The sequence below is a fragment of the Thermobia domestica genome, chromosome 10 (genome assembly GCF_964235325.1).
Source record: "Thermobia domestica chromosome 10, izTheDome1.hap1.1, whole genome shotgun sequence".
Lineage (NCBI taxonomy): Eukaryota > Metazoa > Arthropoda > Insecta > Zygentoma > Lepismatidae > Thermobia > Thermobia domestica.
The window spans coordinates 44,143,065-44,156,986 of NC_137463.1; the positions used below are offsets into that span (position 1 = coordinate 44,143,065).

At 35.7% G+C, this 13,922-nt stretch overlaps 1 long non-coding RNA gene across 1 annotated transcript in view; it reads left to right on the plus strand.

The window, feature by feature from the left end:
* Positions 1-5,299: 5,299 nt before the first annotated feature.
* The window catches only part of LOC145662475 (uncharacterized), a 59,046-nt gene continuing 50,423 nt past the window's right edge, over positions 5,300-13,922 (plus strand). Inside the window, exons 1-2 of the long non-coding RNA XR_014127058.1 lie at positions 5,300-5,454; positions 11,458-11,526. This is a non-coding gene — a long non-coding RNA (uncharacterized LOC145662475). The remainder of the gene's footprint in view (positions 5,455-11,457; positions 11,527-13,922) is intronic.

Here is a 13,922-nt window from a genome sequence, read left to right on the forward strand (position 1 = left end):
CTACAAAAACATGTGTAATTCTTTTTCTGAGAACTAAGATTTGAATACCAGGCTAATAGCATATACGAGGCACGAATACAAAAATAAGTGTACTAGGGTCCTCGCAGGCAGAGGGAAATTATTATTGCTATGTTGGTCACACTGCCGTGTAGTTTAGTTTCCATCCTTTCCAGCGAGCCAAATTACGCGTCAGTACGTCCAAAACTGTGGTCACAGTATCGTCTCATGTGAAAGATGTCGATAAAATCTGCCTCCAAGTGCGAGATCGCAGCGTTATCCGTTATCTCGTTGTGAAGGGAAAATCTTCGTCTGAAGTTTTTAACGAGATCAAAGCAGTTTTTGGCGAAGGACTTATGAATCGTACGAGTGTGTTTAAATGGTGTCGGGAATGTAAAAACGGTCGTAGTGATGTGCACGATGAACAAAGGAATGGAAGACCGTCGATTTTGATTAACATGTGCATTCTCCTGACCTGGCGTCTTCAGACCAGTGGAGGATCCAGGGGGCGATCGGGGCGATTGCCCCCCCCCCCCAAGAAGAGGAAACTTTCTTATTTTATATATATATATAAATAAAACTCATCCCAGAGTTTGAAGCTCTTAAGAGTAGCTTTAAGAAGCAGTATGACAACTCACCGCCCTCCCCACAGAAGTCGGTCCTGGATCCGCCCCTGCTTCAGATTATCATCTGTTCACCTCTCTGAAGGTGCACATGGGTGGGAAAAAGTTTTCAACCCACGAGGAAATGAAGGTGGAGATGAATAATTGGGCAAAAGAGGTGGCGACAGACTTCTTTGACCAAGGCATAAAAAAAATTAACCCCTCGTCTCACTAAGTGCATCAAAAGAAAGTGGGACTACGTGGAAAAATAATTCACATATGTACTGATGAAACCATGTAAAGTTTTGTTTTAAATATTTTTTTTTGAAACCTTCAAAAATCTAGTACACTTATGTTATGGGCGTGCCTCGTAAATCAGCATTTGGGCGAATCCTTTTCACTTTTCTCTCTTTTCCTATCTAGATCTGAACTTCATATGCTAAAAGGCCATAAATATTTATTAAATAATAAAATGAAATAAACATATACATAGAACAAAGAATTACAAACTTTGACCCCTCCTGCGAAAAATCCTGCGGACCCCCATGCTCCTGAGGAAACCAAAAAAATATCAGAATTGCCATTTGTGGATTTTGGGCTTGGTATCTTATGATTGCTAAGTGACGGCGCTCACCATTCATTAATTACAGTGGGTGTTCTTCAGGATAGTCACATCAGTAAAAAATTAAATTTCTGATCATCCCGGGTTCGATTCCCGGTGGGGGCAGGCACTCGGTCGAAAAAGTGTAAAACGCCTTTTCAGACCAACCACCCTGAATGAGGTTTTCCTGGGTTTTCCTCATTCACACCAGGCAAATGCCGGGGTGGTACCTAATTTATAGGTCCCAGGCCGCTTCCTTCCTTTCCCATCCATTCTTCCTTCCCTTTCCCCGGATTGTGTGCTCGCCGAGGGACGTCATCCCTCAAAACGTGAAGGGCTAAATGGCCTTAGATGCCGAAAGTCCAGAAATCTAAATCCTAAATTTCTGATTAGTTGAAACTAAGGGTAGAAAACTCATGTAATGTTTGACTTGTTAAATACTGGTATTAGTACATAAGATAAGTTTTATTCTCTTAGTTTGAAGAAATAAAAGTTTAATGTTTATCTGTGTGACTTCCCTTTAAAAGTCGCCACTCAGTGATTGATTAATCAAAGCTTGACTTCCGTTCTCAGCATGAGACGGGTCGTAGCACTTAAAACTGGAATCCGAACTACTACTTGGGTTTTTATTCGAGGCACGTACCCATCGGGAGTCAAACCGAAACCACACGAACAGAAAGCACTGCATTATCCATTTGGTCATTAAGAGAAACTGTTTTAAACATTTGTCAACGCCTATTGGGACAATTCCAAATTTGTTGATTGTTAATTCCCTCTTAAAGTGACATTTTAAAATATTAAAATTTATTATATATTGTTAAATTTATAATAATAACCAGTAACCCCCGCGTACTACACGCACAATATTTAAGGGCCACGGTGGGTCAGTGGTAGAGCGTTCATCACTGGTGCATGTGGTCCTTGGTTCGGTCCCGGCTCGCTCCAAGTAAACTTTGTGGTGAACAAACACCGTGTACGTGGGTTTTCTCGGGGTTCTCCCACTTTCTTCATTCACCACTTCAATCATTTCTCATCATTACCGCTCCTTTAGCCTAGCCGGCATAATCGTGGGACGTAAAACTTAAAAGATTTCATTTCATTTCACGGACAATATTTCTCATACTTTTCTCTCCCTGCATCTCTTGAACTCCATTATCCCCGCTTTAGGGTCTGAAATTCGAAAACTTTCGAATCATACACAACTTAAAGTGCAAAGAGAACATTTGAACAAGGTTTCAAACTTCTAAGCTTAATAGTTTCGGACATTTAGCTCACAGCAAAGAATTCATCCAAACCCTCTTATCCCTCCTTAAGGGCCTCATGTCGTACAATACTATCTTATTTGCAGCTTAAAGTGGAAGGAGAACGATTTTATAAAATCTAAATATTCTACATTTAAAGTTTCGGCTCTCGAAAAGAAATCATTCAAACTTTATTATCCTTCCTCAGAGGCGTATTTCAAAGAGAACCGTCTTAATTCCAGCCTAAAACGCAAGGACAACATTTATGTAGTTTCAAAATTCTACGCCTAATATATAGTTTCGAAGATCTGGCGAACAACAAAGAAATAATTCAAATCCCATTATCCTCCGTAGGGGCCGCATTTCGAAAAATTCCACCTTATCTACACCCTAGAGTCCAAGGAGAATATTTATACAAATCTCAAGGTCCTAAGCCTAATAATTTCGGAGAAATATGAAATATTTGTTTTACGTCCCACGTTTATGACGGCTAGAGTAAAGGAGACGGTGATGCTGAGAAATGATTGCACCGGGGGAATGAAGGAAATGGAAGGAAACGAGAGAACCCCGAGAAAACCCATGAACATGGTGTTTGTCCACCACTAAGCTTACTTGCCGCGATCTGGGATCGAATCAGTGAACCCACGCACCAGAGGTGAACACTGTACCACTGAGCCACCGTGCCTCCAGTTTTGGAGACCTGTTGATGACGAAGCCTATTGATCAGTGAGCCAGTTAATGATTTACTCTTAAAGATATATAAAATACAGTTGAACAAATTTAATAATTTCCTGTGCTTTTTTTTTATTTGGTTACATCTACGCATACTAATGTAATAAAGCAAGAAATAAAATCGTTCAATTTATTATGCCCGTTAGGCTAATGGAGACGGGTGATTAAAGTAAGTGAATGATGACGGAAGAATTGGTGGAATGAGAATGTGGGAGAAAATGGGAATATCCAGAGAAAACCCACTCATACGATCTTGTCTACACAAGCTTACCTGGACGGAGATTGAACCTGGGGCCCCACGCACCAGAGGTAAGCACATTGAGCTACCGTACACCGCTAAAGCAAGAAATCTAAGGACGTTTGATTTTTTTTATTTGTTCGAAGCAATCTTCGAAATATTGATGCACACGAGCAAGGGCCCCGATCCTGGGGGTCCGGGCCCCCAAACCTCATGTGGGCCTCCTATTGTATTTATAAATATACAATATTTAGCATAATTTGAGTGCAATTTGTCTTAAAATCTTCATATATATATATATATATATATATATATATATATATATATATATATATATATATATATATATATATATATATATATATATATATATATATATTCACCATCTGAATGCCCCCCCCAAATTTACAGAGAAATCGGCGCCCTTGCGCACGAGACAGCAGTGAAGTTGTCGCGTCTTGAAACTCGTTGTGAAAGTGATATCTCAATTTGAAATACTCGAATCTCATCACGATAATTCTGTCTCGTCTCGTGCGCAACGCTACTCCGAAAGTACAGAGTCTGTCCAAAAAGTAATGGCATTGAATCTACAAATTCCGGTTATTTCAATGTATGCTTTAAAATTCCTCGAAACAACATCAATACACCGGTGTAAGCAGACCTATCACGTCTCGTAGATCGTCTGGTCGACTTGAACAGTGAAAATGAAATGAAATAAAACTGTTCAGTTTAACTTCCCACGATTATGCCCTTTAGGCTAAGGGAAACGAAGATTAAGACAACTGAATGATGATGAAAGAATTGGTGGAATGAGAAAGTGAAAGGAGACGGGAGTACCCTAAGAAAACCCACGGACACGATGTTGTCCGCCACAAGGTTACTTGGCCTGGGAAATTTAAAGAGCGATCCCTTTTAAAGCACTTCCTCGCAGCAGTTTACATGTTTTAGCAGTCCCCAAAACTATGTCCTTTTAACATGAATTTGAACAATGAAACAAAATACAGTTATCCGGACCAAATCCAAGCTGTGAGAAGGTTGGTACAGCGTTACCGTGGTTTTCTTTCGCCAGAAGCTCTTTCACTTCGGATGCATGAATAGATGCATTGCCATAGTAAAGAATTCAGGTGTTGACGATCCCCTGAAATTTTCAACATAGATGAGGTTCGAGCCTGGGATAGTCTTCATCATTTTACTTTGACCGTGCAACTTAGGAGAAGGGGAGATATTTAAAAACGATCGAAAATGATTAGTGTAGAATCCATAGTTTTCGGGATTGCTGAGATGAACAGTGACACTTCCAATACCGTTTAAATCCCAATTCAACCCCTCATCTTGGGGGACGGAGGAGATATATAAAGGAGTTGTGTATTTAAAGTTTTTATTTCAACCCAGTGAAACGTGTAATCAACGCTAGTTTATTATAATTATGTAAATTTTCTAATTGTGCTACTGTTTATAACAGTCGCCATTTATTTGATGAAACTGTTTTTCAGAATTTTCTTTTAAAACTAAGATAAATTACAAGACCGTAAAATATTAATAATATATTATTTTTAAAAGTTCAAATTTGGATCGTAGTGTTGTTTGTTTGTTTCAGCGTTTCCTTTTAAAATTTGTCAACTTCGATATATCGTACGGAAATAGGACTGACTCTTTTAGAAATCTATAAATAATGGTGATAACTAAAGGTTGTCGTAAAGAAATTATTAATTCAAATGACTTGCAAAACGTATTATAAAATTAGACAATTTACATACAACTCATCTATTACATTGCTGTAACTCTTCACCTTCATTATATGATTCTCTATTTACCTTTTACAAGTTAAAGCGCTCTCGTCCTTCAACTGCTTGAAGAGGGAGAAAAAAAAGTGATTATAGATTCGTTCCAGATATAGCATATTGATTCTTAACAGGCTCGCATGATGGCAGCGGCTGGCGAGTGAGCTCACATATTTGCTGTTCTGACGTCATTCTAGGTTCTAAATGGAAACTGGGTGAAGCTTGCAATACCGGTGGAAAAAACATTAAAGGAAGCAATTTGGTAAGGTGGGAGTGTACTATGGTGTAGTATTACGATAGTGTAGTGTGATGTATTGTTATTCATAGCGGTGAATAATTTTTGTGGTGGCTGTAGAAAATGAATCAGATTCCAGACGAAATACTGGTACACATGGAAGTTGTCTAGCAGACAAGTTACCATTTGTTGTCAAAAAGTAGGCTACGATGTTTGTGGTACAGGCCGGCCTTCACAGGAATAAAGTGACATGCTTTTCATTGTTATCAATCTAAAACATATTTAATGAGTTCGTTTCAATTTGTAATTGAAATAACAATTTAGTATTTCGTTATTAGTGTAGTGAAGTAAAAGTGAACTCTCGTTCTTGACCGTTTTTGTAGCAGTGCGACTGTAATGATACAAAGTGAAAGCAACTTCGGTATCCAAGGTATTCTAACTTTTCAAGGGTGTTTGCGCTGGGTACATTAATTTTCAGTTGAACATTTTCTGCAGTATTTCATCGAATTTTATTACCGTGCTAATAAATTTGGGCTGCTTATATATGTGTTGTTTTGGTTCAATACTCAATCGGTTTAGATTCAGATGTAAATAGATCATATGGTTACGATACCCATATTAGTTATCAGTAATTAGGCCATAATATTAAATAATTATGTTTTATCTGATAGGTTTCTTTAAATTAAAGTGCACATTTGGTAGTGACGCCTTTTTTTGGGATTCATTACTGGCAGTGGCTGTGTCAGTCGACAATAGTAAACTAATGAGTTTGAGTTTATTATTACAGAAACACACACACACAGGATTGTGCGTTCCGTAATTAAGTTTCTTGTCAAATGTTTCACATATTGCCTAATTTACTCACTGTTTCCATTACCGTAGCACTGGGTAGTTTTATTTTGTAGTAGATTGCAGAAAGAGGATTGTGTGCAATCTATAAACTTGCTTTGAAAGATATTTAATTGTTTCACAAATGCGGGTAGTTGAGTGAGATGTGGATCCACGTTGTTATCAGTTCGTTTGTTGTCAAACAAAGTTACGGAAGGCTATTGATTTTTTAATAGCCATACGTCGCTGTCTACGTTGTTTAGTTGTTGGTGCTCAGGTAATCAATATAGGGACATTATTATTTAATTCTGTATTTTCGAGGCTTATCAACAGTTCATGGAGAGTCCAGGCCATTAAAGTTCAATTGGCAAATCAGTCTTTATCAACTTAGGCTTATAATCGAGACGTTATACTTCCAGTCCGATTGTTAAGGAGTGTTTTTCTTTAACGTCACATACTGTGTACATGTGCTTAATTGCACAGTACAGAGTAAGGTAACTTAACAAAACCATTACAGTTAGACAGAATAACGTTCTCGTGTGCAGTTAAATGAGCTCTCTTGAAGGAGATATAGTAGAGTGGGGAACTTCGTATACTGTAAGGGTTGGTCCTGCATGTTGATCAGCACACCCACCAACTGCACCGAATTCTCGTAATTAGGAGTCCTATTCTTCATATGTTGTTGTTGCATAAGAACGTAAATTACAAGAAGTCAAAACAGGTGACTAAAATTGCAAATGAGAGTTTTGTTGAGGATAGGCCTAGTTACTTGGTAAATTTTATAAGACAGAATGTAGCGTGTTATGTCAACAAACGGATTGACTAAAACAAGTATGTCTATAGTTCCCACTATAAGTGTGTACGAAACAGAGAGTTGAGGATGTTGTGAGTTTCTCTAGTTTGCAAGACAATCATCCATATGGTGGCCAGAATTTTAACTTGCGAAAACGGGACGCGTATTTGTGGCGGAGACGGGGGGAGATGTAAAGTTTCCAAATTGAATTTTGGGTGCTAGTAGTGTTTTCAATTTACAAAATACAGAATTTCAATTTACAAATTAAAAGTGATACCGCAGTGTTTCTTAAGTACCGGTGACTCAAAATTACCAGTTCCAGGCACGGCTTAGAAATTTCCAACATTTGTTGGTACCAAAATAGTTCGACACGCAGTCATTTTAACGAAAGCGTGTAGAATTTGTTCTGGTTATTTATATATTGAATAACAAGTATGGACACTTTGTTCGTATTTACCCAAAAACAGGACATTTAGAGTCTCGTTTGGGACTATCCCGGCTAAAACGGGATATCTGGTCATTTTGATCATCCCTGGGGAATTAAGTTACATTGTGTAGAAGGATATATTAATAAAGTAAGAGTGTAGAAGGATGTATTAATAAAGTAAGGATATTTCAGTACTCTGCAAATTATGTGCGTGTCCGTGTAATAAGCTATGTTCTTATATTCATTTATACCAGGTTAATTTAGGTTCAGTGTTCTTGTTTTGGTTTTACATGTAATTTTGTAAATACTTGTTCTTCGGAAATTATCAGTTCTTGGAAGCAATTAGAAGGGGACGTTAACTAGCTTCTACCATTCGATTTTGTATGTCACACAATAAGGTCCTTAAAATATCCCCGATTTTAATGGAACTTGACACTATATAGAAAATATGACTATATGTTTGGTGCTAAAATATTTCAAGATTAAGGGGGTAAAAGAGATTGATAAAATCAACGCGAAGATAAAAGTTTGCTCATATGCTTAATATGGTAACAGTTTTTCACTGTTAACATCCACTATAAATCATTTTCAATAGTTATATCAGGGCCGGATTAAGGGAGGGGTTTATGAGGGCTGTAGTTCTGGACCTCCACCCTGATCAAAATCTCAACTCACTGTCTAAAAAAGAACCATACGAGATACTATCATCACCATAAGATAAAATATGAACAAAAGTGTGAAAGGTATTCATTTAACTTTCTCACTGTACTTTGACAGAAATGTAATAGACAATATCAGCAGGGGCCAAATCCTCCTTCGCCTCTCTCCCTCTCTTTCCTGCCACCATATCCTCTAGCACGTCTCTCATGATACAGTTCTTTCTTAGCCAATGCCCCAACCAGTTTCTCTTCTTAATACCTAAAATTGATTTCTCCCCTAGTTGTTACTTAGGCAGAAATTTGTATACTTGACATTCATAACAACATAAACCGCGGTCTTAAGAAAATTGCTAGAAAACGCTTGTTAGTTGATTCCATACGATTTTGTGGAGGTAACTGTGGCTTATTTTTTAAAGTATTCTTTATTTTCCAAAACTCAAAACAAGAAAAAAAGTAATGAGTTTATTAAAGACCTTCGGAAAATTTGTTGTTTGAATGAAAATTCATTAAACCGTATGTTAATATTAAAACCAATAATCTGCGAAGAGTATAGTCTGGTTTGGTGCTAATTAGTTTAGATTGACAAGACAGAGGTGCTGCTAATTTTTTTTAATATTATTATTATTATTATTGTGTTTGTTATATAAACTTCCGCTTATTAGTACAAAACAGGTTTCCGTCCTTAAAGTGAAAGAATTTAGTATATTTTAAAAGAAATTAGAGAAAAGCAACTCTCACATATCCTCTACACAACATTTTTTTTTTTAATTTAATTTTTTTCTTAATTATGGTGAAAGTAAAAATTACTTTCAAAACTTCCTTTCAAGGTTGTTCGGCATTGAACAGGTAGTTGAGGAAGCTCTTCACATATTGCGGAATTTTAATTGTTGTTAAACCGATTTTGTCTGTAAGATAGTTGGATAAATGTTTGTGGGTTTTTTGAGTGTGTTTGTGTAGTACTGTGCAAGAGCTTATGTGGCCGTTTGCTACCTTCTTTGTAAGTAGGGGACGATACCATGAGATGAATCTAGTGACGATAAACCAGAGAAGAGATCTGGGAGAGACAATCATTTTTGTTTTATTTTGTCATGAATGTAGAGCAGGGATCAGATACCGCTTGATTGCTTGATTGGTTTGTATTGCTCTTCTTACGGCGTCTAGTCACTACTTATTTTTTCTTTGCTTTCTAGATAGCTTCATTTTTTCCTATGTACTATATTGCAATAGTACGTTTTCGTGTCCCCGCACTTCGAATATTAGCTAAGGAGGAACTCTTGTGACAACTTAATATCAAGCCATCGGGACTACGCAGAAATAACTCTGATCTGAAATTTCTTCATAAGATAGTTAGTGGGAACTTAAGATCGGAAACCCTACTTTAAGAACAATCCTTACGTGTCCCTTCCCGGAATACCCACCTATTCCGTCTTGCCTGCCATAGGTTGGCGATTATAGAGAGGTCTCTTTTTCATAGAATAGCGAACTATTTTAGTTATCTAACAACTGATGTGAACATTTTTTTTTTTCGAATTACCCGGTGTTTGATAGAGTAATTAAACGAATGCTCACCAAGTAATATTACTTTTACACTCTTTGTTGATTCTGTTGGTGTTACTGTTGTTGATATTTAGTGGTTTTTTTTTTTTTTTTTTTTTTTTTTTTTTTTTTTTTTTTTTTCTGGTTGTTAACATTTCCCTGTGTAAAATGTATGCTGTATCTGGGAATTTGTTCAATAAATAACTACGTTAAAATATTTATTTATGAAATATTTAGGACTGCAACTTGGAGTTTGCGAAAGAATGTATGGTGCCTACTCTGGCTAAATGTTCGTGGACCATTGTCATTGCTTGAGCATGAGGTTTTATAATTCAGAATACAAATAAAAGCATATAATAAGACAAACCTTGTTCTGTTCAAAGTCATAATTCCAGTTTCTGATCTCGCCATTCTGATTTCTCATCTTCTGCAGTATAAAGTTGAAAGCGTAAATATTCTTGGTAAGGGTACGTAAGCCTGCGAAGAACTATTTTCAGTTAATGAAATAGAACTTCAGTCAAGGAATATAGAGTGTGATGCTAGTGTATTTCCATAATATGCAATTCCTTAAATATAGCTTTGAATAAAATTAATAAATTTGTCTGTGACAGATTATAATACTAGAAAGTGATGTTAGTAGTGTAATTTCACGTGTCTTCAAAGTTGAAATGTCAGTTTATATGTAATAATTTAGTCGTTACTTGTAGAGGGATGTTTTGAAAACCTTTTTTCAAAGTCAGGGAAATAATACTAAAAGTAAGGCGTTTCGAGTAGTAGGAGCGAACTCCTGTGAAAATCGTTCTTAATGTACTGTAATCCGTCGAAATAATCGTTCAATTTATTTTGAAACGGTATTTTCTAAGGAAAAGAAGAACGACTTGCATAGATTATAAAAGAATTAGTAGCCGTTACAGAACACTTCGATATTATTACTCGAACATTTACAAGTGTTCAGATCGCATACAGCTTTTGTTGAATTCGCTCTTCTACATCAGTTATATCGAATCCATTTAGTTTTATTGTTATTAACTTCGATATTCGAATATGTTGTTTAATTCCTTGTTATTTTCTATAATCGAATTTTGTTTCTGTTGTCTGTTTTGATTGAGCACAATATTATGGAGATAATATGAAATTTTTAATCATCCGATTGTCATAATCTGAGAAACCAATATTTTAAATGAAAATCTCTTTGTATTATTGTATGACTTACACTGTTAGTAGCAAACCGACTAGTCCGGTGTAGCCTACTTGAATACGTTATGTATGCAGAGTGGCCCAAAAGTAGATATACAGACCAGCATCGATCAAGTATGACAATTTATTAAGAGAATGAATTTATTTGCTTTGGTTTGTTCCAAGCTTAAGATATGAGTGAAAATAAATTAAGAATAGATAAGGAAGAAACTAAGTCAATACCTGTATGGATAACAATAATAAATGATATAAAATGTCATGACTGATCAGTACGGGACCGTATACATATTTTTGGGCCACTCCGTACGATTCGTTACGAAAATTACACTTTGTTTAGTAATGAAACTCATTCATTGTAGTAACAGCGTAATGTAAAAAAAAAAAAAAAAAAAAAAAAAAAAAATATGAAACCCAAGTAACATGTTCGATTTTCCCCACTTTTCTTGATTGCTGAATTAGTTAATAAGAGTTGAAGCAATTTCTGTGTGTTTATTTTTGGAAGAGTAAATGTAAAGTATTCCTCCACTATGTTATGTGAATATTACTGTAATGATATGACTAATATTGAAATCAATTATATTTGTTCATAGGATGAAGCGGCTCTGAACGACCCAACCTGCTATTATCCACGACTGATTGCAATGAATTGATGCGTAAAGGTAAGGAGAATATATGTTCGTTTCTATCTCACTTTTTTTTTCTTTATTATTTTATATATTTATTCGGCGATTAAATTAGATATGGCTAGTATATAGAGGTTAAGGTAGAAAGCAAACGTGTCGAAACAGTTTGAAATCAAGAGCGATTTAATTACATTTATACAATCAGCCAATAATCGTCACATTGCAATAGACTGCTTTACTCTGGATATACATTAGAGATGCAAGGGCTCGGAAAAAAAAACGGCTATTTTGGGAAAAAAAGTCGGTTTTTTCTGCTTCGCTTTTTTGCTTGGAAAATTTTGGGCTTTTTTTCAAATTTCTGCTTTAAATTGATAAAGCAGACTTTGTTTCGCTTCTCTGTAACACAAAAAGTCATTTAATTAGTGGTTGATGCTGATAATAATATAAAACCTCGAAAATAAATTATGAATTTCGAAAAGATATTTCAAACGATTTTTCTTCAACATATTTACATTATGAATTCCAAAGGATTAACCAATGTATATAATAAGAATATTTTAACCTCCTATATACAAAAGTAAGCAGAGTTGGCACGAACCATGGTTTGTTTTGAAAATGCCAAAAACCCGTTTTGGGGGGGTGTTTAAACCAGGCTTTTTTGGTTTAGATTCTTTGCTTTATGTATTTGTATTACATATTCACAGAAATAAGTTTGTTTCGCCTTGGTGTTTTTATGCAACAGCGGGGTTATGCCGGAAGAACTCCCATAAGCTTAAAGAAGTCCGGTCAGTAAATTTCTTAAATTGAGAAGCTCCCGCCCTAACCATCGGGAAAATCCCGTCATTACTTGAAATGTAAGACAATAACGGAAAAATCCTGTTATTGCTTTGCATATAAAATTTAAAGGTCAACATATCCATCAGGACGCTAAAACTGAGGTATTAAATTACAAATTTAGTGCGTAGATATCATTGAAAGTCCAATCCAAGCTGATGTTGGAAGCTACGTAGGCAATCGATAAATTTTGCCAATTTCTATCAATATATTTAAGCAATCTTGGCTTCTTTATAAAACAACAGGCATTTAGGCATGCAGGAATATACAATTTGGTTTCGTTTCGTATGTTTAGGATTAACATCCTTACGAAATACCGAGGTTATCAAGGAGAAGACTTTCGCTTAAACTGACATCTGAACCGCTACTTGGTTTACGCATGAAAGAAGGGTTATGGTTCGACCGAGAATTGAACATGGGACACCTTGATTAAAAGGTGAAAGGGAAATAAAACTATCGCAGATGGTTTGATATCTGGAAACGTTACCATGAAGTTCACATGATTCGCATTTTTCGTTCTTTTTATTTTTTTTGGTTTAAACCAGTTATTAAAAAAAAAGTTGGGGTAAACCAGCCAACCCTAAAAGTAAACACTTCTTTTTAAAAAATACACAAATAACTAGCAAAATTGTATGTAGTATTTTTACTTCAAAATATTCCATACCCTCTTTTTGAAACAAAATAAAATTAAAATAAAACATAAGAGAGATACTTAGATTTATATGATACACTTACAAGCTGCACATCTAGAGCTTTTGGTTCTGTATATTCTTGAAATTCTATAGTTAAGTTTTACATAACCACCATCATGGTTGACCCAATCCTCAAGTTTTCTGAATTTTTAACAAGAGGGATTCAACATATCATTACGGAACTTCCCCCCCCCCCCCCAAAAAAAAAAAAAAGGACTACGGAATATATTTAAGTTAAGCTAAATACAACTGCACAACAAACATGAGTGAGTGATTAGCTTTTGCACTTCTATCGGGAAGTCCTGGATTCAATCCAGCATTCGACCATTCTGACAAAGCTTTTCTTCATTCCATCTGTGAAGTAGAAATAGTGCGTGTACTGTGAGTTGGCCGACTTCCTTTCTTATTTTTAAATCGTTATTATTACTAATTACCAGCAGTGACAGTTTTACGAAGGTTAGGGGATCGGTCTTTCGGACTGAAGCCTGTACCCCAAAGTTACGGAATGTCTGCAACAAACGAAATATCTATTAGTTATGCCTTTACTCATAAACTTTAAGCTACCGTCAAATAAAAATTACAAATGTTTAGAAAAACTAAACATTAGTAAGAAAAACCCTTCCCAAAATACTTTTCTAAATCCGCCGCTTATTCTCAGTATAAAATGATCTTTAAGGTTGTATCCGGAAGATTATTGCTAAACATATAAACGAAACTAAATATTAGTTATGCCTGTACTCATAAACTTCAAGCACCTCCCAAATAAAATTAGGAGTTTTTTAGAAAACGAAACAATCAGAAAAAACCCTCCTAAAGTACTTTTCTAAATCCGCTTCTGATTATTTGTATAAATTGGTATTCATGGTTGTGTCCGGAAAATTATTGCTAAATCACTTCACAACTACA